The following is a 24893-nucleotide window of genomic DNA, read 5'->3' as shown; positions in this document are numbered from 1 at the left end:
CACCCTTCTCACCTGCAAAATGGCTCAATGGTCCTGGCTGAAACTCAGAGGATTTTGAGACAATTAGATGAGATAATGTAAGAGAAAGGATTTTATAAATTTGAAAAGAGTTGTACAAATGTGCAAAATCAGTACTGCTGAGAAAGAACATAAATAATGATTAACAATAGTTCTGCTGTATATTGAGTTTCTGCAACTCAAAGTTCAGGCACTATTCATCTCCTTGAGTCCTCCCAGCAACCCTATGCATTTATGGGGAACTGAGGTCCAGGAAGGCTAAGTAACTTGCTCTGGTTCACATCTTTGAAGTATAACCCACAGAGCAGTGATTCTGCAGGGAAGATCTGGATGATCTGGACCCTACTCTGAGCTCCTACATTCTGGAGGAATTAGAAGTACCACTTTTCTCCTTCCTCAGCTTGTGTGCAATGAGGGCAAGGGCTGAGTGAATGGCATCCCTTCCAAGTCTCCAGGACCCAGTGAAGGACTAGAGAGTTAAAAGTTTTGACTCACATGTCTGCAGTTCCTCCCCATCCCTAATCACTTTTACTTGTGGACCAACTCCTGTCATCCAAGCACAGCGGCACTTGGCCGAACCCAGCTGGTGCTGAGTTCCATCCAAGTGCACAGCACTGGGTTCCTCCAGCCTCCGTGGCTCTCCACCTTTGCCAAGAGGAGCGGTGTCAGCCCCAGGCTCAGGCTGCCTGGAAATGAAGCCTCATAGCTCATCTGCAGGCAGGCCCTCTGCACCCACCAGGCTCCCTCCAAAGCCCCTGCCTTTGCCCAGGCAAGCCTCCCACCCACGATGCCCTCTCCCACGGATCAAAATGAACTGCAGCTGTCAGGAAGCCTGGCCGAGGAATCGGGACCTACTTCAGCAGAGTTAAGAACTGAAAGGAATGAAATGCCGTTACAGTGTGACAGTGGGACTGGGTAGGCCCACCAACCCTGTTCATGTGGGAGCCACTCTCCACCATCTGGCACTGATAAAATGCCAAGGGACAGGAATCAGGCAGGGAGGGAGATGGCCCGTGTGATTCTCCTACTCCTGCTTCATGTCCAGCCCAATGAAGGCCAGTCTCCTTTCATCATCCCTGAAACCATATCTTGCTGATTATGAAATTTTAAAAACTTCTCTGATTATTCCTTAGAGAATCCAATTTGTTTCCTTTGTAAAGAGGAAACAATTCTCTCCTCAGTTTGGGAGGTGGGGACATTCCATTTATCTTGAGGGGGGAAATCTGTTTCCCATTATGAATCACGTTCTATTTGTAGGTCTATTTGTAAAAAATAAATCTCTACACTTTACGTAAGGAAAAAAAGTCCTCCTTTTACTCTCCTACAAATATCCATAAAGGCTCACAGGAGGAGGCTCCTACCCTCTCCTCAGCCATTGTGACAGGACAGGATTTCCACCCCTTGCTTTAAAGAGGAAAACTTAATTCTCTAAAAATCACCATTATCCCTGAGTCACCAGCATACCTGACAGAACCTACCACGTAGTAAATCACCCAGTCAACTCTAGGGCTGGGGGCCTCGTGCCAGCACAGAGACAGCCTGGGGAGGAGCACAGTGAATACGCACAGCCCTCCAGACCCAGTTCCTAGGGTAGGGGTCAGCAAATTGTGATTTGTCAGATCACAGATTGAGCCCATTGCCTGTTTCTGTATGAAAATGCTAAGAACAATTTTTATATTTTTAAATAGTTAGAAAAAAAATCAAAGGATAATATTTCATGAGACATAAAAATTACATGAAATTCAAATTCCAGTATCTATAAATACAGCTTTCTTGGAATACGGCCACACTGATCCATTTCTACAGTGCCTATGGTGGATTTTACTCTATGTGGATAGAGTGGAGTAGTTGTCACTGATACAGTTTGGTCCCCAGAGTCGAAATCATTATGTGTGGCCCTGTACACAAAATGTTTGCTGACCCCTGATCTAGGAGCTCCGATAGTAAGAGCAGGGTCAAACACAGGGAAATGGTGGTCATCACAATAGCCAGAGGAGGGGCCACCACCACCTCAGCACAGGGGGCAAAACAGAATGGCTAGAAGGGTGGGCACAGGGGACAGACTCTTGCTCATTCTGCCCTTGGTTGACAGAAGCAGCAAAATGACTCAGGAAGTTATTTAACCTCTGTGCCTCCATTTTCTTAACTGAAAAATGAGGATAATTTGTAACACAGTCCTCTTCCCCCTGGGGTTGAGAATGAAGCAACCTCGTGCCCATGAGGTGGCTGGAACAATACCTTGTCCACCTGTGCAACTCTTTGCCCTTGCCACTGCTTGCACAACTTCCGGGGTGTGGTTCAACAGTACACATGATGGAGACTGTCATGCTAAGTGCAATAAGCCAGTCCCCAAAACCAAAGGCCAGATGTTCTCTCTGATATGTGGATGCTAGCTCACAGTCTAGACTGGGAAGACTAGAAGTTCACTGGATTAGACAAAGGGGGATGAAGGGAGGAGAGAGAGATGGGAATGGACCAGACAGTAGAAGAAATCGGACACAGCTCTCCTACATTCATATATGAATACAGATCACACACAACCACAAGAATGGGAAGTTATACTCCATGTATGTATGATATGTCAAAATAATTCTGTCATGTATAACTAAAAATAACAAATAAAAAACTTAAAAAAAATATTACAGGGGCTGGGGCTGCAGCTTTGCTGGGGTGGCAGAGCTCTTGCCTAGCATGCGGGAAGCACTGGGTTCAATTCTCAGCACCACATTAAAAAAAAAAAAAAAGAAAGAAAGGCATTCTGTCCATCTACAACTATAAAAAACAATTTAAAAAAATAGTACATGTGAGAAATAGCACCTCTGGAGGGGCATGTTATATGAGGTGACCCAGGAGCATGGTGGCCCTGCATGGAGTGTTGAAGAAACAGGAGAAGCAGACAGGCATTCCAGATGCAGGGGTGGGTCCCGTGTATTTTGATTGTCATACCTCTCACTCTTCCATTATGAAAGAGATCACAGAGGACAATTTCAAAGGAACTATTGTGGGGGAGGGTCCAGCTTGGATCCTCAGTTCTTACCCCTGCCTTTCTCCCAGGTCCTGGTGCCAGCTCAGCCATCCTGGGACAGGTCTCCAGCTCCTGCGATTGCACCTTGCTCTTGGTCTCTGAAGCCCTTAGACTGTGGGCTATTTTAAGCCCAAATTAAAGACTCCTATCCCCAGAATGGCTGCAGTTCCAGTCTGCGGTTTGTTTACTCTGACGTGGCCTGGGGCCATGGTGTTGGTGTGGGGGGGCCTGTATAGGATGAGATTGTTCTAGGAAGGAGGTGAGGAGCTCTGCAGGAAACATCTCACAGCAACACACTCTTTGTGGAAAACATAAGCACAAGGATACAGAGAGAGACAAATAAAACAGCAGGACAGTCCTATATATGTGGAGATGGATGCCAAAAACAGCATTGCATCAGAAGCAAGGAAGCCCTGGGAGCTATGTCGACTTCAAAGCCCAGAGAAAGGGACTCCCCACTGTTATCCAGACACCCAGGTCTGCTGTGCTGCCTCTACTGCCTCTCAGAGCAAGGAGCCTTGGCTGACCCAGGCTTCTGGAGACAGGATCTGTGCCATGGATCCTGCCATCACAGGCAGAGCTCAGGGGCTGAGACCACAGGCAAGAACTGCAGGGTCTCCCACTCTCTGGGCCCCCAGATGGGTAACTTTGCACAGCACTGGTGACAGCAGGTAGGTGGACAGAGGAAGACTGAGGAAACTGGATGGGCACAGGGAAGTAACCCGTCAACCTCTGAGCATCAACATTCTCTGCTTGGGAAGTTCCTGAACTAGAGAAGGTGAGGGCAGAGAAGCTCAGGGTCCCTCCCAGCCCTTTATCTCAGACCCTCACTTCTCTTGCTCCCAAATGGAAGAGATGAGCCTTCAGGTCATATATGAAGGTCAGTAACTGCAATTTCTTCCCTGTTCCATTTGCACCCTGACCGCATACCTTCACCCTGACCCTGCAGCCCAGGTTATTTCCCACTCTACCTGGTTCATTCTGAAACTTTCTCAGCTGCTTGCTCAGTGTTGGCTCCTTAGGCAGCTGTTGTGGGGAGCTGGCTCCAGAGAACATCTCCAAGATCATGAGAACATTTGGAGGGTTGTGTTTGCAATCCCCCACACAGACTTGAAGCAGCCTGTGGCCCCACAATTGCAAATTGACCCCCCAGAGTGGCTCGAGCTGGGTTTTAGGTTGGCTCTCCATCATTCATTCTTACCATATGGACTATTTTTGCTTGGTTGGCATTTTTTAATGCCTCTATTAGTCCATTATCTATTGCTGTAACAAAATGCCTGAGTCTTGGTACTTTATTTTTTAAAAAAAAAATTTATATAGCTCACAGTTTGAGAACCTGAAATTTTAAGATGGGAGGTTCCATCTATTCTGCCTCGTGGTAGATTGTGTCCTCGTGGTAGATTGTGTATCATGGGAGCACTTGAAGAGTGCTCACAAGGCCAGAGAGGAAGCCAGATTCAGGACTCAGACTTGCTCTTTGTAACAACCCACTCTTACAGGAACTAACCAGGTCTTTTGAGAACTCCATTAATCTCTTCTGAGGGTGGTGGCCCCTTGACCTAATCACCTTGTACCTGGCCCCACCTCTTAAAGGTTATACCAGAAGCATACCAACACATTAGGAACTCAGCCTCCAGCAAATGATCCTCTGGGAGACTCAGCCATGGCTTTGGCTGGGCTTAGGGTGCCCAGTTCACTATGGACCTATTACTCCTTATGACTTCACAGGTAGACCAAGTCACTCATTTATATTAATCTGTAAGACCTAGGTAGGTAACTAGGTTTGACTCCAGGCTTGATAATTACGGGATGTCTCCCCAGTTGGCTGAAAGTTCTGCTAGGAAAAAAGCTAAGTTTAAGAACCAGCCCTTCCTCTGGTGCCCAGCACAGGGCCTTACTTGAGGCTGCTGCTCACACAACAGTGGGTGAACTGAGTGTGATGATGGCACTGTGTTTCTTGCTACCAGCTTCCAATGGCACAAGAGAACAGAGACAAGGAGGAAGGGAGTGAGAACTGCTCACCCAATCGTCTCTCTGGGAGACTCAATCCTTCAGGCTATTGAAGTACACCTAAATTCCCAGGGACCAGCGATGGAGATGGCCGTAGGTGAGCCAAACCTTGGCTCCAGTAAAATTGAGAGCAGCTGGCCCTTCTGAAAACCCCGAGGCCCCTGGGACCTGAGCTGAGTGCACACGGGTGAGCACCAGTCCTTTCCCCTTGTTCTTCTTGTCATGCTTAATTACACCAGGATTGTGCTGAGTCAAGCAACCTGCTGGGGCGGAGGCCCAGACATGACCTTTCCCACTGCTCTCAGCCAGCTCATGGGTCTCAAGTAGCCGTGTGTGTTTCCATCGAGAAACCCAAGAATAAACTCAGCACCAGTGCACATGGTGCCAAATGCTAGGCCCCATGCCCCAGTCCCTGGGAGAACCCTGGGCCCCTTATGAACTGAGAGAACAAAAAGGCCTTGCAACAGCCATACCACCTGCATGTGGCCCCACCTCCTGCCTTCTGCCTTGAAATAGAGCCCCTCACCACGAGATGTGACAACCAGCAATGGGCCACCCGAGAGGGCAGGCATCCTTGCTTTCAAGTGCCAGCTGGCTTTGCCAAGTTTCTACCTGACACTTGACTTTGAAGCCTTGATCCCTCATCTCAGGGTCTGAGAGAGACACTTGCTCTGTACCTCTCAAAAGAGGAATGCATAGCTCCCCACATCTCTGCACGTGTGTGCATGCATTCTCACATATATGCACAGTCCCGTGTAAATGCACACGAGAAAACCACATGGGCCGATGCTATAGCATGAGTGGGTCCCACCCTTGCTGCTCAGCCTGCAGGTTAGAGTCACTCAGGGGAGCTTTAGAAATCTTGCTGCCTGGGCCACGCTATATACCAACTACACCAGGATCCCTGGGGATAGATAGCCTGCATCAGATTATTTTCAAGTCCCTAAGTGATTTTGATGTGCAGTGAGGGTTGAGAACCATTGCTGGGGGTGAACTGCAAGCCCTGGAAAATTCCATCTGCCAACCTGTGCTTTGAGGCTGAGCCCCCAAGCTGGAATCAGGCTGAAGAAACAGGTAAACCCTCAGGCTACTGGCCACAAAGCTACAGTGGTGTTAGTCACTCAATAAACACTACTGAGCACCAAGTGCATACCAGGAGCTCTTCTAGGAAATTCAGAGATTGTCTTGAGAGCCATGTTCCTCCTGCATTTCATCTAACTGGCATTTGGGGTCTTAGTGAGATTAGTCTCTGAATCAACCAACCAACCTGCTAATATTTACCAAACACCCCACATGTGCAAAGCTTGCACAAGGTGCTAAGAAGTGTAGTGTGACCCTGTGGAACTTACACCCTAAAGGGCAAAGCCCTAGAATTAACACACTGAGGTACGAAAATGCAATACGGTCCATAAAGGATAAGTGAATGTGCAGCTGAATAATTCAAAATGACTAATATATGTGAAACAACCACGTGGGTATCAGGTATTGTCTAGGGGAACAGCAAAAACAGGATTCTATCTTCAATGAACTCAGTCTTGAGCAGTAATCCCCAAAGTGGGGTCCCCAGAAGAGCAGCATCTTCATCACCTGAGAACATGACAGAAATGCACAGGACTGCCAGGTCTCACCCCAACCTACCGCATGGGAACCCTTGGGGTGGACCCAGCAATCTGGGTCTTAACAAACCCCCCAGGTGATTCTGGTGCATGCTCAAGCTGGGAACCATGGGTCTAAGACCAGTGCTTCTGGAATTGGAAGAAAGAAGTCATCTCCTTGGGATGATAAAAGCCTTGATGCCTACATTTTGAGGGGAGCTAACTAAGGCAACTACTTTAACCTCTTTATGCATCTGTTTATTTAATCAAGTGTAAAATAGTAACAAGCAGTGAGAGGCACGGGGCCTGACATGCAGAGCACTTAGGAAAATGTGTAAATTCACTCCTGAACTGCCTGGGCCTAGTCAGCACTCGATAAACCATCCCAACACCTACAGGCCTGGTGCAGGGGAGCTGCTCAGCAAGTAAACGTGAACAGAACGAATGAAGGACGCAGGAACTCATTAGTACAGGCTCGACCGGACACTCAACTCAGCAAGCCTGGAAACACGACATCCTCCAGTTCCCGGGAAGATGTTTAAGATAGGACAAGGGCTCTGATGACCCACTATTCCCCACGCAGTCTCCCATCTCAAGCCTGCCAGCTTCCTGACCCAGTGTTCAAGCTGAACCCAGTTCAGTACTTATGCACCTGGGCTCTGGAGTCAGACCATCTGGGATCAAATACTCATCAGTCAGTTGGCTGTGAATGAACTATTTAATCCCATTAAGCCTCAGTTTTTATTTTCTCCTGGAAAATGGGCACAATAATACCAACACTATAAGGTTTTGTAAAAATTAAACATAATATGTATGCAAACCAATTAGCTTAAAGCTATAAATTAAAGGGGTGATCTATAAATGCCACCTTCTTGTATCACGGTGTGCAGCTGAGTGCTGCCTCTATCAATGCTAAATTATACCTGGCTGGGGTTTTTCAAGCTGCCCAGTGCCAGTGCATTTAAATGCCAGACCCAATTAACACAGAATGGTTGGTTGGTGTCTTCCTAATAGTAGTAACTCTGGAGCACTGGACAGGTACTTTAGGCAGGTTGGCTGTCAGCACTTCTCCTGAACAGGTGTTCATACACAGACCCTGGAACACAGTTATCATCACACCCATTCTACAGATGAGGCAACTGAGGTTTAGCAACTCACCTGCTATCTAACTAGGAGCACTGGACAGGTACTTTAGGCAGGTTGGCTGTCAGCACTTCTCCTGAACAGGTGTTCATACACAGACCCTGGAACACAGTTATCATCACACCCATTCTACAGATGAGGCAACTGAGGTTTAGCAACTCACCTGCTATCTAACTATCAGTGTCCAAAGCAGATTCAAACACAGTCAGCTGGCACTTGAAAGCAAGGTCTTTTTACTGTCCATGGTCTTTTTACTGCCATAAAATTGCACAGCCTTCCTTCAGAGGCTGCCCAGAGACTTTTCCAAAAGGGGGACACCCAGCCATGTGCAAGAGGGACAGGTTTCTCCACAGTGTCACTGTGTCACAGAAAGCATTGGAAGGGGAAATAGCTCAGAATTAAGTCTGGAAGAGACTGGGGATAGGATAGGAGGCCCTGAAGGCTCTTGGATTCTGAAACTGCTCTCCCTTGCCAATGACTGAGGGCGTCTCTGTGCACAGCTGGGTATGCCGATGTCAGGGGCCAAGTAGGGCAAAGTCTCCTTCCCAACCCAAAAGAGTGATTGAAGCCTAAGCACAGAGGGAACAATCGAAGGTGGCACAGAATTCACAGCAGTTTTTAGAACCCATTTTCTTCTTCTAAAAGAGGCATTCTGCCCATGAAACAGCACAGCAAAACTAGGCTCCTTCATCTCCTCCTGGGCCTATATTCTTAAAGGCCAATTTGTGGTCTTTCTTCTTCCTCCCAGACGCCAGCCATGATTCTGTGAATGGCCCAGGAGATCTGCAGCCCCCCAAGGTGTCTTCCTGAGGATCTGAACTGTGTTGTGAGTGGCCAGAAGTGTGGTTGGCCTCCTGTCTTCCCTTGAGAGCTTTTAACAAAGGTGTCTGGAGTCCATTATGAACTTGGAGTTTATCCTCAACCTCTTTTGGCTCAATTGGTCCAAAGAGCTGCCTGGATGCCCTCAACTGGAACAAAGAGGGACACATCGTAGTAGGGATTCTGAATTTTTATGATAACTGTTAACAATTCCCTCTCCTTCCAATCCTGCATTTACCTGCAAAGAGATGTGTTACCTCCAGCTGACCCCGCCTGCCAAAAATACTCCTGCATCCTCATTTTTATCATCTTTGTGTTCCACAGTTGCCATGGTAGTAAGATTTACACTCAACAGCCTCGCTGCCATTTTCAACTACAAATAGAATTATTGTGTTCCCAGTTTGGCTCAGCAAAAAAAAGAAATGTGCATCTACTATAGGCCAAGCCCCATTTAGGCAGAAGGCCTGAGTGCTGAGCTAAAAGAAAGGGATTTCTACAGTGTTTTCTTCCTTCACAAAGCAGACCTTTGTTTCTCCTGTGAAGGGATTTTTTTAAATTATGGTAAAGTATATAGAACATAAATGGCCATTTTAACTACTCTAAGTGCACTATTCAGTAGCATTAAGCACGTTCACAATGCTGTTCAGTCATCCCTGCCTTCCAGTCCCCAAAAGTTTTCTTATTTCCCCAAATGGAAACTCTGTACCCATTAAGCACTAACTCCCCCAGTTCCTGATACCCTCTAACCTACTTCTAGGAATTTATTGTGGATATTTATTTCATAATGATATATAGAATCATATAACATTTGTTCTTTTGTTTGATCCTTTTCACTTCATATAATGCTTTCAATGTTCATCCATGTTGTAGTATATGTCAAAACTGCATTCCTTTTGAAGGTTGAATAATATTCCATTGTATGGACATACCACATCCTGTTTATCATTTGTCTGTTGAGGGTGCTTGGGTTGTTTCCACCTTTGGCTATTGTAAGTAATGCTGTGATGAACACTGGTGTACAACTGTCTGTCTGAGTCCCTGCTTTCAATTCTTTGGGGCATATGCTTTGGGTGGACTTGTGGGATCATAGGTTAATTCTGTTTACCTTTTGGAGGTTCTTCCACACTGCTTTCCACAACAGCTGCACTGTTTTCCATTCCTACCAGTAATGCACACGAGTTCCAATTTCTCCATATCCTCATATAACACTTATCCTTTTCTGGGGTTTGTTTTTGGTTTCATTTGTTTTGCTTTGATTTTTATTATAGTTACATAGCAGGTGAGATGAGGTTATTTTTTTTTTCTAAGAGCAAATTGGCAAGAACATAGGTACATAGGTGCACTGAATACAGCTTCATCAAATGAATGAGTGGATGGACAAGCTCTCCTCTTTACAATATTGCATTACTTCCTTGATTTGATGTCCAGCCCAGCGTTTCCCTGACTCTCTTGCTGATGAAATTTGGAACTTGCACAAGGAAGCTCAGCTCCACAAGAGACCCAGGTGGCAAGTGAGATCACAAATCTCAAGGGAGGAGAGCTTTCATTCAGGAAGCGTTGGCACCATCTGTCTGCATTGTTTGCATGCTTGGAAATCAGTAAGACCTGCTGCTGTAGCATCCAGGGAGCTTACTTGGTAGCACCTCAAAACTGTAGAGGGTCAGGGTTAAAAGACAAAGTGGTAGATTAAACAGATTGGCTTGGGTTACAACTTGAAGCCTCGCCATGTATGTGTCCTATTTATCTCTCTGTGCCTCTACTTGGAACCAATCCTATTCTTGCAAGCATTCAAATGGAACAATAAAAACACTTAGCATGGTACCTGGCACAGTGTAAGGTCTCAATAAAAGTTAGCTCTGGTTGTTACTAAGGAGGTCCAGTATTAACACCCAGACCCAAACAAAACCCTTCCTTCCGCTAATTCCCCTAACCTCAGGACCCCTGGGAACCGGCGGGCTCATTGCTTAGCTTTGTTAATTATCCTACAGGAAGAACTGGGAATATCCATCCAAATGCACAGCCATCATTTGGGCTGAGAGACACTTAGCCTGTTTCTTCTCCATTTGAGCAGCCATTCTTCCTGAGCTCATTCTGGCCAGGGATGGGGGAGAAGCAGAACCATCCCTGCAGGGCTGTCTTACAAAGCCCCAGAACTTATTCTCCAAGGGTTCAGAAAGAACTTCCATTGCACCAAAACCCACAGATGGGACTGCAGTTGAATAGAATTTGCAAAGAGAAGACTGGTGATTAGGACAAGATTACAGTAAGAACACCAGAAGGCTGTACCTGGAGGACCCCGAGAAAATACAGAAGGAAGGAACTCTGAGGTGGGGCAGGTAGCTTCCCAAGCCAGCACACTGCAGCTCTCATGTATTTGAAAGGCAGCACCTTCACCTTGCCTGACAGGAAGCTTCAGATTAAACTGAAGCATACTGAAAATATCAAAGTCTTTTGGAATAAAAAATAGCTCCCAGGCCCAAGACTACACCTGGATGTAACTAAAAAGTTTTATTGGACCTGGAGACTCTCAAACTAAAAGCCAAGCTGGGGGCAGTGAATGAAGAAGTTCACACAGCAGGCCTCTGCAGGTGTGTGGGGTAGAGGGGCTATGAATGAGTAAGACAGCCTATTTCCTGAACCCTCTGCCAGGTGCCTTCTCCACATGCTATCTCCTTGGTGTGGCATGGCAGCACATACATTGGGCCCTAGTTGATGGAGGAGGAAACTGAGGCTCAGAATTAGAAATGTGCTCAATATTTTATATATGTATATATACACATACACATGCACACACATACACAAAGGGCAAGAGAAAGAAAAATTTCTGTGGTTCATGTATTATGCACAGGTTGAGTATTCCTTATGCAAAATGTTTGGGACCCAAAATATATAGACTTTCATAACTTTTTCAGATGTTGCAATATTTGCATATACAAAATGAGGTACCTTGGGGATGTGACTCAAGTCCAAACACAAAATTCATGTGTGTGTGTGTGTGTGTACCTTATATACATAGCCTGAAGATGATTTTATATGAGACTTCTAGTGCACCTGTATTTAGACTGTGACCTTGGCATGAGGTTTCCTGTGGAATTTTCAACTTGGGGGCATCATGTCAGTGCTCAAAACGTTTTAGATTTTGAAACATTTTGAGTTTAGATTTTCAGATTGGGTTGCCCAACCTACACTATGATGAACTCCACGAAAATCACTACTGCTCAACCTGTTCTAGTGACAAAAATACTAATTCCTTAGGGCTCAACCTAATATAACACATTATATAAATTACCTCATAGTGAATAAATTACATACAAATTGGAACACACATAAGTGCCATATTTTATGCATCAATTATATAATGTTATCTATAAATTATGTAACATGAGTAAGAGGCAGAATGCTTCGAGGTTGGGAACACGGATTCTTGAGTCAAACTGCATGGACAAAGTGGCTCTGCCACTTTGAATTAATAATGTAGTCTCTCAGTGCCTTTGTTCCTCATCTGTAAAATTAGCTAATAATAGTGCCATCCTCCTGGGATGGTTGTAAGAATTAAGAAAATACCAATGAGGTTCTAGAGGAGTGACTGGTGAGTATTCCTTATTAACAGTCATCAGGTCTGCTTTTGTTCATCAATTCCTTCCAGCAATCCCTGGCAACAGCCAATGCTACCTTCCTTCCACAGGAAGAAACCTGAGACTCAGAGATTCGCCCAGGAATATGCATCTAGCCACCCATCAAGAATTGACTCTCTGCTCTTTCTCAGCCCTAATTCCTACTGTTCCTTGTAGCCTGCCCAACCCCTCCTGGAGATCTCCATGGGTCTTCGTTTACCTTTCAATAAAAGAGGGTTGGCGGGCTTATGGGTCCTTCTAGCTTCATCATGCCAGAGGATGCTGACCAAGGCAGCACCATCAGAAATACCAGGATCAAATGTTTTCTGTCTGTCCCATGGAGCAGTCTCTTCAGCCATGTGGCCAAAAGCATTCTGTATTTAGGGTTCCAATTTTTTTTTTTTTCATTTCTGCTATTCCTTTCCAGAGTCCTCAGTACATTTCCTAATTAATCACTCCCACTTAATTTCCTAAAGCAATCACATCCTCCCCACAGGCAAGCGGACTCGTCTCAGGCAGAAGCACACACACCAGCTGGCCCCTCAGCTATGTGGGAGTGTGTGAGCAGCCCTTGGATGCAGCCCAAAAGCAGCATAGACACAGAAAATGTGGCATGGGGAGCTACGCTCAGAAGATACTCTTCCCATCCTGGTGACATGTGGGTTTCCTGGTGAGCAAAAGGGACACTGTGATATGATTCTCCAAGGAAACCCTAGGATGCTGGGGATCCATCTAGAGCATTTCCTGATGCAGAAAGATGACCTCTACCAGCAGCAACTCTGCCGCCAGGCAGGCAGGAGTCAAGGTAGGAAGCTGGGTTCCACTCCCAACTCTGCCCATCATTTGCTGTGTGATTTTGGCCTGGATTTTCCTTTTCTTAAGCCTCAGTTTTCTCATTTTTAAAATGAGAACAGTACATATTCTACAGCGTGTTGTAAGGCCAAAGCCACAGATACAACAGCTTAGATGAGAGGAACAGAGGCTATAAAGGAGTAAAGTTGGTCTAAACAAAGAAAAACATCATGGTGTCAAATGGCAGCCAACTTAGTCTAGAGTTGGAGGTACCATAGGGAGTAGGGGGGACTGTGGTAAAATGAGCCATGCCTCACATAAAATCTAGTCAATTACTGCCATGGAGCCAAGCAGACCGTGGATAGCCAGACTTTCCAACTTAAAAAAAAAAAAAAAGCTAGAAATAGATCTACATATGTATTCACCCGATCTTAAAATATTGGCATGAAATTACATTTAAAAGAAATTATGTGAGCCTATGCCATTTGAGCCAAGCACAACACTCCAAGGGGCTGAATTTGGCCAACTGACCCCTGATTTCCAAATTCTGTCAATGTAAATATTAACTGAGACAATGTAATATATAAAGCACTTAGCTGTGTGCATAACACATAATAAACACTCAATAAATGGTAGCTGTGGTTGTTATTGTTATTATTACCATCAACTTCTCCATAATTCAGAAACCTCAGCTCTAACAATGAGTGTAAGGATTATCAATAGCTGTCAGGTCTGTGGACATCTGTGAAAATCTCTGAGAGTATGACAGAGATTAACCACTGTGTACACACAAAGTTGTGCTGCTCTATTAATGTCAACATACCTCACTGAGATTGAGGCAGAGAGTGGTTTTCAACTGAAGGTGATTTTGTCCCCAGGGGAGATATGGCAACATCTGGAAACCCTAACACTAACACTAAGAGTGGTTACACAGTAGGGGTGCTATTGGAATCTACTGGGTAGAGGTTAGAGATGTTGCTAAATAACTTATGAGAAAGACACCTCCCAACAACAACAAATCCCACCAAAAATGTCCACGGCACTGAGGCAGAGAAGCCCCAGGCTAGATGTCCTCTCATGGGAGAAATTTATGGAAATGGAGGTCTGGTTAGGCTTCCTGGCGTGTGGGAGAAGCCACAGGCGGGAGAACCAGTGTCTTAGTTCTCTCCTCTGTGAGGCTCAAGGATCTGCTTTCATTCCACCTCCTACAGCATCTTTTCATGATCGTCTTAACAACTGCCACATCAATGTACTTCCTTAAAGAAACCATTAAGGGTGCACAGATTAGACAATGGGATCTCAGGAAATCATGAACTTGTGAGATAAACTGCTGGAGCCATGGTCACTCTACAAGCTGCAGGGCAGATGTGGGAGAGAATCTTCCTGGGTCTTGGTCCTTGTCCCTTGGGAAGTCGTCCTTCCATTTTGCTGTTGCCATGGTAATTATAAATCAATTTTGTCTATCCATTACAGCAGTTACTCCATAGAATGTTCTCAACAGGCATTGTTGAACTCGCCCTAGTTATTCCATGGATGTGAAAGTAATCACATTTTTGTATGTTCTATAATTCTGGCTACATTTGTGATCGGCCTTCACCTCAAATAGGATAAATAAGCGAGGTTGTATTGTACTGTGGTTTTCATGCATTGCTATGACTACTCAGAACAAAGAAAATTGTGCTAGCAGCAAAAGCAAATGATTGTTGTTTACCTTAAGAAAGGAAAAAAAAAAGAGTGACATTTATCAATCCTTACATTTGGCTATTTCACATATCTCATTTATTCCTCCCTAGAATTTGGAGAATTTCTTTAGGTTAATTTTCTCAAACAATGCACATATCAGAAATACCTGTGAGCTTTATAAAATCCCAATGTCAAAAAAGCACCCCAGAATTGTTACATCAGCCTCTCTGGGGACAAGACCTAGGCAGCGGTGATTTTATTTCTCCCCAGGTGATTCCAATGTGCAGGTAAGTCTGAGAACCAGGGTTTCAGGACTCATTATTCTTACGATGTTGACATCCTAAGGGAAAATGAATCTCCTAAGGGCACCCAGCTGGACAATGGTAAACCTGCGACTCGATGCCAGGTCTGCTTTCTCCAATACCATGCATAATCTCTCTCATTGTGCCACCTTCTCCCCAGCAGTGGTTTGCTTTCTCACATAGTTATTTAGTTACAAGTTTGTGAACCTGAGTCAAAAGGAATAATCTTGGGGCTGTAGCTTGATGGTAAAGCGATTGCCCTACATGTGTGAGGAACCGGGTTCAATCCTCAGCACCACATAAAAATAAAGATACTGGGTGTCTATCTATAACCAAAAAATATATATGTATTTAAAAAAAAAAGAATTATCATGATGACTGTCAGAGACTTTTGACTTAATGGAAACCTTTAGAATGGGTCTGGGGAACAGGAAGGCAGCCTGGTCTGGTACTCGTGCAAGTGCACAGGTGAAATGGAAAGCCTCTGTGTCCCCTCCCTTTGTTCTGCTGGTCAAGATTCCAGCTTAGAATGGAAGCATCCTGTTGACATGACATGGGTCATTAGCTCCCACATCAGGTCAATGGGATGCTTCCATTCTAATGGCAGATTTCCCATTCTCCAGCTGGGTGCCTTTAGAAGGTTCATTTTCCTCTTAACTAGGAAGGAGTGAGACCTTTGCTCACAGACCCTGGGGAATGTATCCTATGGACACAGAAGGTGGAATTCCCATCATCTAGGAAGGACAGCTGCTAGGAAGAGAGAAGGAAAGAATCCATCCCAGATAGCACACTTCTTCTACAGGGAGGAGACGGAAGAACATAAAAAATGGAAGACTCAAAGCAGTTTTACAGGTACCTGATGATCCCCAAGAAGCACTCACAAAACCCCAGAAGCCCATGCGATCAGAATCACTGAGACAGACAAGGTCACTCAGTGGAAATACACCACCTGGGGAAGTGGCCATAATGGCCTCAAAGCCATTTGCAAAATACAGTGCTTGTGCATTTTTCTAAGGATGAGGTCAAAATATTTTATCAGATTATCTAGATTCAAGAAAATAAAGGACATTTAGATTGGGGCTCTTGGATAATTTTATGAAAGAAATGGAGGCATTCCCATACAATGCCTCTCAACACAGGTTGCATAAGTCCCAGGGACTACCTAGAAAAGTTAAACCCAGTGTCCTGACTTATCATCAAACAGGCAAGCTGGTACATTTTGCCAGATGTGAGGCAAGGAAATAATGCCAATAAATAAATAAATAAAGTCACCATAAAAAACAAAACCAAAATGAGAGCTGCCATACTTTCCCTCATGAGGCAGTAGTAAGAAACAGGAACTTTGCATGTTCAGTAAAGATACACGTGCATCTCTGACCAAAGAGGGTAAGTAATACTGATAGAAGCCAGGGGCATTCTGGGGCCAAGAGTCAAAATGCAGGTGTGTTAAAATACAGCACTGTCCTGGGCTTGCCTGGAAGTCACCCTCCTTCACAAGACGCTATTCTCTACCCCACAAGGGATCTTCCAGATCTGGGCATCCACAGATCCCGTCATTCAGGGTCCTGAGCAATGGGATCACTGTAAGTTATTAGCATTACAGAAATAATTTTTCAATGTATAAATCCATGGACAAATCAATATACAAACTAAAGAACAACAATTAATTGTCACTATTCAGTTTACAGGTAGTAAGTTCCTCTGACAAGTCAAGTTCTGAGCTAGAAGACTTACATCACATATTCCTCATGTTCACAGTAACCCTGAGAGGTACTTACTCTGATACCCATTTTACAGTTGAAGATCCCAAAACTCAAAGAAATGAGGGGACCTATCCACAGCCATGCCAGAAGCAATGGCATGTGAAATCAGATATGTCTGACTTAAGCAACTGTGCATTTGCCACAATTCCACAGGTTTCCAGTATCCCATATTTAGTTAAAGCATCAACTGTGTGTTGAGTATTTTGCATCTGTTATCCTTAATTCTTTTATTAGATATTACTGTCTCCAGAAGTATTTTTTTAGATAAGAAAAACAAGTAATTTAATGAAGGGCATTATTTTTAATTAATATTTTTAATTCAGATTTTTGAATCCAGATATCTTTGGTGCTAAAGTTTGGGGTCTTTCCATTAAACTTGTTGCCTGGGAAACTTAGTTTGATTTTTTAAAAAGTGTTGATTTCATCTTATGTCTGCCAACATTGTACAAAGCTTCTGTGTAAAAATGCACAGTTCATGCCCTCAAGAAGCTTCCAATCTAGTTAAGATATTAGATTCTAAGGTACAGAAAATAACACAGACAATTAGTTTTTAAAACATAGTCATGAAATGGCTGCTATGGAAAGACTTTTTTTCCTGGAGAGTTGGGCCCCTCTTGAATCTATATTCTAAGGCTAAATTATAAAAAGATGAGCACACTGTGAATTGTCCTGAGTCATCACTGCACACTTCTTGAGGTCCTGGGCCTCCAAGTAAAAAGTAGGATTGTTTGGAAGTGCCATGTTGTGAGGAAGCTCAAGCCACCCAGACAGGTCACCTGCAGGGGCACTCTGGTCAATACCTCCAGCCATCTCAGCCTTCCAGCCATCAGAGTCTCAATGCCATCCATGTTGCGCTAACAGCCTGTGTGAATGATAGAACCCAGCCTTCAAGTCTCCCTGGTCATTCCAGACCCTGAGCTGAACTTAAGCTATCATGAAGCAGAGACAAGCCAGCCCTACTGAGCAACAGTCACCCCCCTAGCTCAGAGAATCACTGAGGACAACATAATGCTTATTGCTTTCCAATACTAAATTTTGAGGTAATTTGTAAGCAGCACAAGGTAAAATAATGGCTCTGAAGGGTTATCTCATGCCAGACATGGTCCTCTAGGCTGGCATCAGTGCTTCATCTGATCCTCTCACAACCCGGGGAACAGGTCACTGTGCAGGAGCATGTCAGGGTTACTTGGCTACCAAGAGCATTCAAATCCAGGCCATGCCAACACAAAGCCAACACTTTCCACTGTGCTACAGAGGAAAGAAAAATTATGCCTTTGTGTAAATTCTACAAACCCCAAACCAATCAGTTTCAAGAAACATTGACTGCTATTTTTGAAACTAAACATCTTTTTCTTTCTTAATTTCAGAAGGCTTACTGTGAAGCTGAGCTAATTATTTGAGCCTTAATCAAGGACTAGCCACTCCCTGAAGCAGCTGTCCTGGCCCCTCTCTCTTCTTCTAGGAAGTCCCTTGGGTTAGCTGGATGTTGGCTCAGGTCTAAATCCCAAATCTCAGTCCCCAGAAGCGAAGATGCATAGGGCTGAAAGGGTCCTTGGACATCATCCAGTCGACTTCCATCATCACTTTTAAATATGAAGAAACTGAGGCCCTGAGAGGCCAAGTGACTTGTCCAAGGTCACACAGTGAGTCAGAGGCATAGCCAGGTCGCCCAATTCCCAGGCAAGCATTCTTTCCACTCTACCACGCTGCCTGCTGTTGCTAAAAATTCCCAGATCTGCCTCCCTCAGCCCTCCTCTTGACAAAGCTGCTTCCCCCCACACAACTACACACAGTCACATCTGGCAAGAGGTGCTATCACCCTGCTCTGCTTGTGAAATGCTGTTTTGCAACGAAGGCCTCTTTGTTCGTTAGCAACACACAAAGAAAACCGTAGCTCAGTTCTCTTGGAAAGAGATGTTTCTTGTTTTAAAGATGGGAGGAGAGAGAGCTTCCTGGCTGACTGTGACTCCATCAGCATGCTGCTCGAGTCGGGAAAGAACCCAGAGAGTTAGGTCTCTGCAGCATTTCTAGACTGTACAAGGAGGGCACATGGCAGGGAGGAGCTTATGGGAAACGTTTCAGAAAGTATTAAAATGTATGCCTCAACCAAGTAAACAGAGCAGATTGGTTACCATCTTGTGGTATAAAGTAATTAGGAGGGGGTGGAACGGAGAGCTAGAATCAGTAAAGGCTCCCATGAAGCAACTGGCCTCCTGTTTGGATTCCTGCTCCAGGCCTGGTTCCCACTGCTTCTCACTTTGTTCCTCATCTGGGATCTTCCTTCTCTGGACCCTAAAGGAGCTAGAGCCTTGGTGCTGAGAGCCCTTAGAACATGATCTGTGACCCCAAGTCACCCATCTGGTGCTTCTCTGCCTGGTTCTGCATTACCACCTCTTTCTATACTAGATTTGGTCCTTCTTCTGTCTCCCTGGCTTCCCAGATGAATAGAGGCTTCCTGAGTGATCTTGACTAAAGCCCAAATTTTGATATGGAAGCCAGGAACCTTCTCATGAAAACAAATCTAGGGAGACAAGAGCTGCAGATCCTCCTGGCTCCTCTCCAGGACATCTCTCCTTGGAGGTGAGCTGAGGTCAGTAGGTAGGGGTGGACCAGATGATCCCAGGGCTACCCAAAGGCCCGAAAATATTTTGAAGCGGGAAGGAGACAAGACAGGGAGGAGCAGACCCAGTTCTGTGGCAGCAATTTAGAACTCATAAGCTGGCAGCAGATGGGGAGGGAAGTACCAGCTTTAGCAGGAAAAATAGAGTGGATACATCTTCCATGGCGATTACAAGCCACTGGCCTTCCGCCCTCCAGGACCAGGTGTCCAAGAACCACCATCTGACACACTCTCGTGCTAGGTTCTGGGCACCAGTTGAGATCTCCTAAGAGAAATTCCCTGGGCTACGTGAAGGTTCTCCAGTCCTCGCCTTGGAGCCAAGTCTCCCCCTGGCCTACCAGGCTCTTAGGCAAAACTGCCCAAAGGACAAATTTCATCCCGAAGCCCACTCCCTTGTTTCCCCAGGGAAAATTCCTTCCTGTTTAGTTCAACCCAAGAGAGGACCCTAATGGAATCAGCAGGCCAAGAAAACAAGGTCCAGCTCGAGGTTCAGCTGTGACCCAAAAGGGGAGGGCACGCTGGCTTCCTAAAGGAGGCCCCGTGTCTCCTTGTGGCCTCAAACGGGGCTGCGCCCTATGTCAGTGTTTATGAAATGCCTCTCAAATAAGGTCAGTGTTCTACGCAGTCAGGACTCTAATAAAATGCAGAACGCGCGTTGTTTGCCAGCAAGCTGCGGAGGCATTCCTGAGAGCTTTCTTGGATACAATTGTTCTCAGATTAATATTTTCCCCATGAGTTTTTTCTAATTCCACTTGTACTGTTTTTTATGATGTGTGACTTTTTCTACATATTTGTCCACACCAAGAGGGATGAGTGCCACTTGCATTCGCCAGCGATTCCTGAAGGTTCAGGGTTCACCCTTCGCTGTCCCAGCACCTCCCCTACCCATCAATCTCCCCACGAGCCTAGCCTGGTAACTTGCTTTGGCAGCCATATGATGAAAAGGGATGGTCCTAGCTGATTTTTGTGTTGTTTTGAACTGTTCTGGTTATGAAGACATAACCAGAACATCGTGGGCTTTATTCATCATAGCAGACAATCAACCAGAGGCTCCTAGAAATGACTCCATTCTACGTGTACTCCCTGTTTGGTCCTATAATCTCACCCATTGCACTTATTAATCACCCATTGAGGCAAACAGTCCTCTGTGTCCTACCTGCTTGGATTTCTACATGGCTGGTGAGAGGCTACAGTTGCATTTGTAAAAGATGCGTTTGGTTAAGTGAAAAAACTTAACCAAGACCAGAGTTGGAAGACATGGGTGATCTGAGGAAGGTTATTAAGATCCCTAAGTTTCCTCACTTATCTATGAATGAAAGACTCTAAAATATACCTTGATCATTTTGAAGATACAGGATTCAGTGGTTCTGGTCAGATATGTGGGTGGACTCTTTCACATACTCACATAACACTGAACTTAAGAGATGCTTGGGGATATCTGATTTCAGTTCAACCTTGCATCAACCCCTTGAGATAAGTGTTATTCCTCCCATTCCAAAGATTACCGATGAGGTGGTAGAGATGTGTAAGGCACATATGGGTCCTGCACTTAGAAAATGATGGACACCAACACTCAGCCTGGGTGTCTTTATTCATTTAATGCTGCATCCTCAACTGTACTCCCCACTGGCCTCTCACTAACATTGCGTGGAAAAACCATATGCAGGACACTTTCTACCTGCATTCTCGAACTGGGCAGACATGGAGAGGAGAAAAAAAATGTCAGAAACTTGTGCAACATATTTCTGAGCAGGACTGTTCTTCAGTGAAATCTTCACTGCTGTGCTTTTCTGTGACAGAATAATCTGCTCTATTCTTGGTTTGGATAAAGAGCTGAGAAGAATGTCTAAGGAATTCATCACTTAGAGATTCTAATATTGCAGCACCCCAATATACTCTGTGAACATGATCAAAGACTTTGGATGGCCATGAAGATGAAGTCTAAGGGTTTTTTTCAGGACAGATCCATGAGGTAGTTGTATATCATTAGTCTCTAGTGAAGGTCCAAGCCATGAAGATCTCCTGAAATCTGGTCTCGGGAACTGGAGCTCCAATGGCAATGGTCCATATTTGGTATCAGTTCCAGGAGAAGGCAAGAAGCCAGGACAGAAGGGCTAAGGCAGGAAGAAGGAGCTGTTTAAGTTCAAAAAGAGAGGTGAACACATTTGCAAATCCATGGTCAAGTTAAAACCTTCATATGAACTGAGGACCATGAACTCCATACTAAGAAGAAGGACTGGGTTGGGGAATGTACTCATTCTATAGAGCAAAGGAGCAAAGAGCAAGCAGGTCCACCACTAGAGCTGAGGGTGTGCAAAACAACTCAGGAGGGAGACAAGGTGGGTGGTGAGACATGCTGACAGACTTTCAGGAACCACAACACACACTGCTGCCAAAGTGGGGAATGAATCTGGGGTCAGGAACCCAGTCTGGTATTTCAAGCAAGAGAAAAGACTGAGCCCACACAAGCAGTGATAAGGCCACAAGTGAAGTCACACTTTGCTCCTGCCAGGACGAATTTCATGTACATCCTGTTCTAACAGGACCTGACGCCAGACTGAAGGAGCCAGAGATCATGGCTAAGAGAAAGTAAGTGGGACATTTACCTAGAAAGGAAGCTCATCTCCATCAAAACTTGAGAAGATGCTTAAGAGGAAAAATACCAAAGAGGCCCATCAGAACTGTGTTTTGGAGAAGGGGGTAGCCCTTGCTATGGATTGGATATGGTTTGAGTGTCCCCCAGAGGTCCAGGTACTAGAAGCCTGGTCCCCAACATAGCAATGCTGGGAGGTAGGGGAACCTTTAGGAGCTGGGGCTTAGTGCAAGGAGGTCCTTGGATACAGCCCTCAGAAGGCATGAATGGAGTTCTCAGGAGAACCAGTTAGAGAATATTCCATGAGAAACCAAGAGTTTAGAGAAAATTCATCGAACTGCAGAATAAATCGTTAATTGGAAATTACTCCAAAGAAAATATGAACAACAGAACTCCAGGGAAAGAAATGCTAATGAGTCCTCAAGATTCCTATCCACTACAGTCAGAAGGGGCAGGACAAACCAATACCCAACCCAAGAAAGACTTTGGGGGGGGGGGAATAAAAGAAACAGAGAGGACTCTGTTAATTATACTGGCAACTTGAAGAAATATCCCACAGAGCAAGTTCACTAAAATTGCAGAGGAAATAAATAGTGGGAGACAGGGAAAGGAGTAGGGCATTTGCTAGAGAAGGAATCAAAATAGGAAATGTCCCTGAAATGATTTGCCAGAGTTAATTAGGATAAATACTAAGTGTTATGCTTAGACTTCAAAAAGTCAACTGCACAGGTACAGGGGGACTGTAAGATAAGAGCAGCGAAGACCGGGGAGTTGCCGAGGAGGCAGGAATTGGGTCTAGTCAGAATGAGCAAGCCCAGGGCTGCGGCTGTTCAGAATGAAAAGGCCACTTCAGAATGCACTAAGAGGAGTCAAATAAGGCATTCAGGGTGAAGAAGGTATCCTCTAATTAATACACCCTGAACATCCATAATCTGAAAATCCAAAATCTGAAATGCTTCTCAATCTGAAACATTTTGAGCAGGACATGATGCCACAAGTGGAAAATTCCACACAATAAAACTTTGTTTCATGCACAAAGATGCTGTATAAAATTACCTTCAGGCTATGTGTATAAGGTGTATGTGAAACATGAATGGATTCTGTGTTTAGACTTGGGGCCCATTCCCAAGATATTTCACTACCTATGTACAAATATTCCCAAATCCGAAAATCATCTGAAATCAGAAATACTCTGGTTCTGGGAATTTTAGATGATGGACACTCAACTTTCAAAATCAAAGAAGACTGGAGAGCTGGAAATGTGGCTCAGTAGTAAAACGCTTTCCTAGCATGCACAAGGCCCCGAGTTCCACTCCTAGCACCACAGGGGAAAAAAGTTAAATTAAAAATCAATCAATCAATCAATAAAAGACTGGAATCTGTTTCGAGGAAGAGAACTGGGACTGGGGGACAGGGCCTATCCCAAAAACTCTAACACATACGGAATAGCTGAAGTAATTATAAAAGTTTATGGAAGGAAGGAAAAGACTCCAGTAAGTGGGTGGTGAGAAACACAACAGCAGCAATAAGAATTCTGAAAACCTATCATTTGGAAAATGATGATATTTGCTCTGTGTAGTAACAATCAATGGGAGAGAAATTCAGCCCCCACACCAAGAAAATTTTCTTACAAGGACTATTTTTACAAATGAAATAAATTGCTGTTGGAAGAATCGAGTTCTTCATCACTAGACATAATTGAGCAAGGGACACTGGCCAGTTTCCCCGTTATTACGCTGATGGAAAACCAATCTTTATAGGGTTGGAACTTGGGCAGGAGGACCCCTTGTGAATCTGGCAATCAATATTTTTCCAAATCAGGCTTCATACCAAGCATGGTCTTGAAGGAGGAGTACAGTCCGTGAGAATTATGATAATGAAAGGAAAATTTATGGTAGATGTCCAGTACCCCAGGAAGTTCACATAAGTTAATCCAATTCAGCATCTTATGAAGGGGCCATTATTATTATTCCCATTTTACAATGAGGAAACTGAAGTCACCCAACTTGCAGGTGGCAGAATGAGGATTTGAGCCTTGTTTACTTTCACCCACAAAGATCATTCCTCTTCCCACCACCGTCTCCTTGAGATTGAAGACCTGTAATTATACTTCTTGGCCAGTTTTTCCCAGGAATCACTGTATCTAACACAGTACTCCAACACTGAAGGCCTCAGGAGCAGGGGATGCTGCAGCCTGTCAGTAGCCCAGCAGTAACAAAACACTATCCAGATCTGCAGAACATAGCACAGGGCTCCTAGTATGAGCTCCCCACCTGTGTGGAGCTGATTAAACCCAAGGATGGGGTGCCTTGAGTGAGGGAGAGTCTTAGGAAATCAGCATGGTGTGCCACACAGCAGGGGTACCCTCCGCATCCACCCATTCAGGATCACCGGTGGTCCAGAGCTGCCTCTGGAGCTGCCACTGGGCCCATCTCTTGTTTTCCTTCTTTTCAGCAATTCTAAAAAGGGTTAAGACCACTTTCATAATGAGGGTGGAGCATGCTAGTAAATACAGCTGTTTCAAGTAAAAGCTGTAAGGGAGGCAGACATAGGAAATCAGTAAAAGGAGGCATTTGGGGAAAGATAGAAGGAATGATCATTGAAAGAAAAAAGTTGAGGCCAAAAATTCCCCATGAAAATCCACCACCCAAAAATAAGTAAATAAAATGCATTCCTTATTTAAATAGACCACAAAGCAGCACACCCATGGAAAAGATATAAACCACTTGAACCGTAATCCCCTTTTTATGGAACAGAGGCCAACCTGGGCTTAATTGCAGATCAGGCCTGAGAGGAGAGAGGGAGAACAAGGAGACTAGGCAAGAGGGTGCCAGGCACAGCTAACATGCAGATAAGGAACCTGCCTCCACAGGATCTGGAGCAAACTCTAGAGTGGACATCTCAAGCCATCCTGCT

General features: G+C 44.8%; 1 protein-coding gene across 1 annotated transcript in view; it reads right to left on the bottom strand.

The window, feature by feature from the left end:
• Positions 1-24893, bottom strand: part of Slit3 (slit guidance ligand 3) — a 568745-nt gene that overhangs the window by 538124 nt on the left and 5728 nt on the right. The gene's annotated exons all lie outside the window — the stretch shown is intronic.

This window comes from Callospermophilus lateralis, chromosome 5 (assembly GCF_048772815.1).
Source record: "Callospermophilus lateralis isolate mCalLat2 chromosome 5, mCalLat2.hap1, whole genome shotgun sequence".
Taxonomy (NCBI): domain Eukaryota; kingdom Metazoa; phylum Chordata; class Mammalia; order Rodentia; family Sciuridae; genus Callospermophilus; species Callospermophilus lateralis.
Note: the sequence above shows the minus strand (reverse complement) of the source record. Positions and strands in the feature narration are given on the sequence as shown.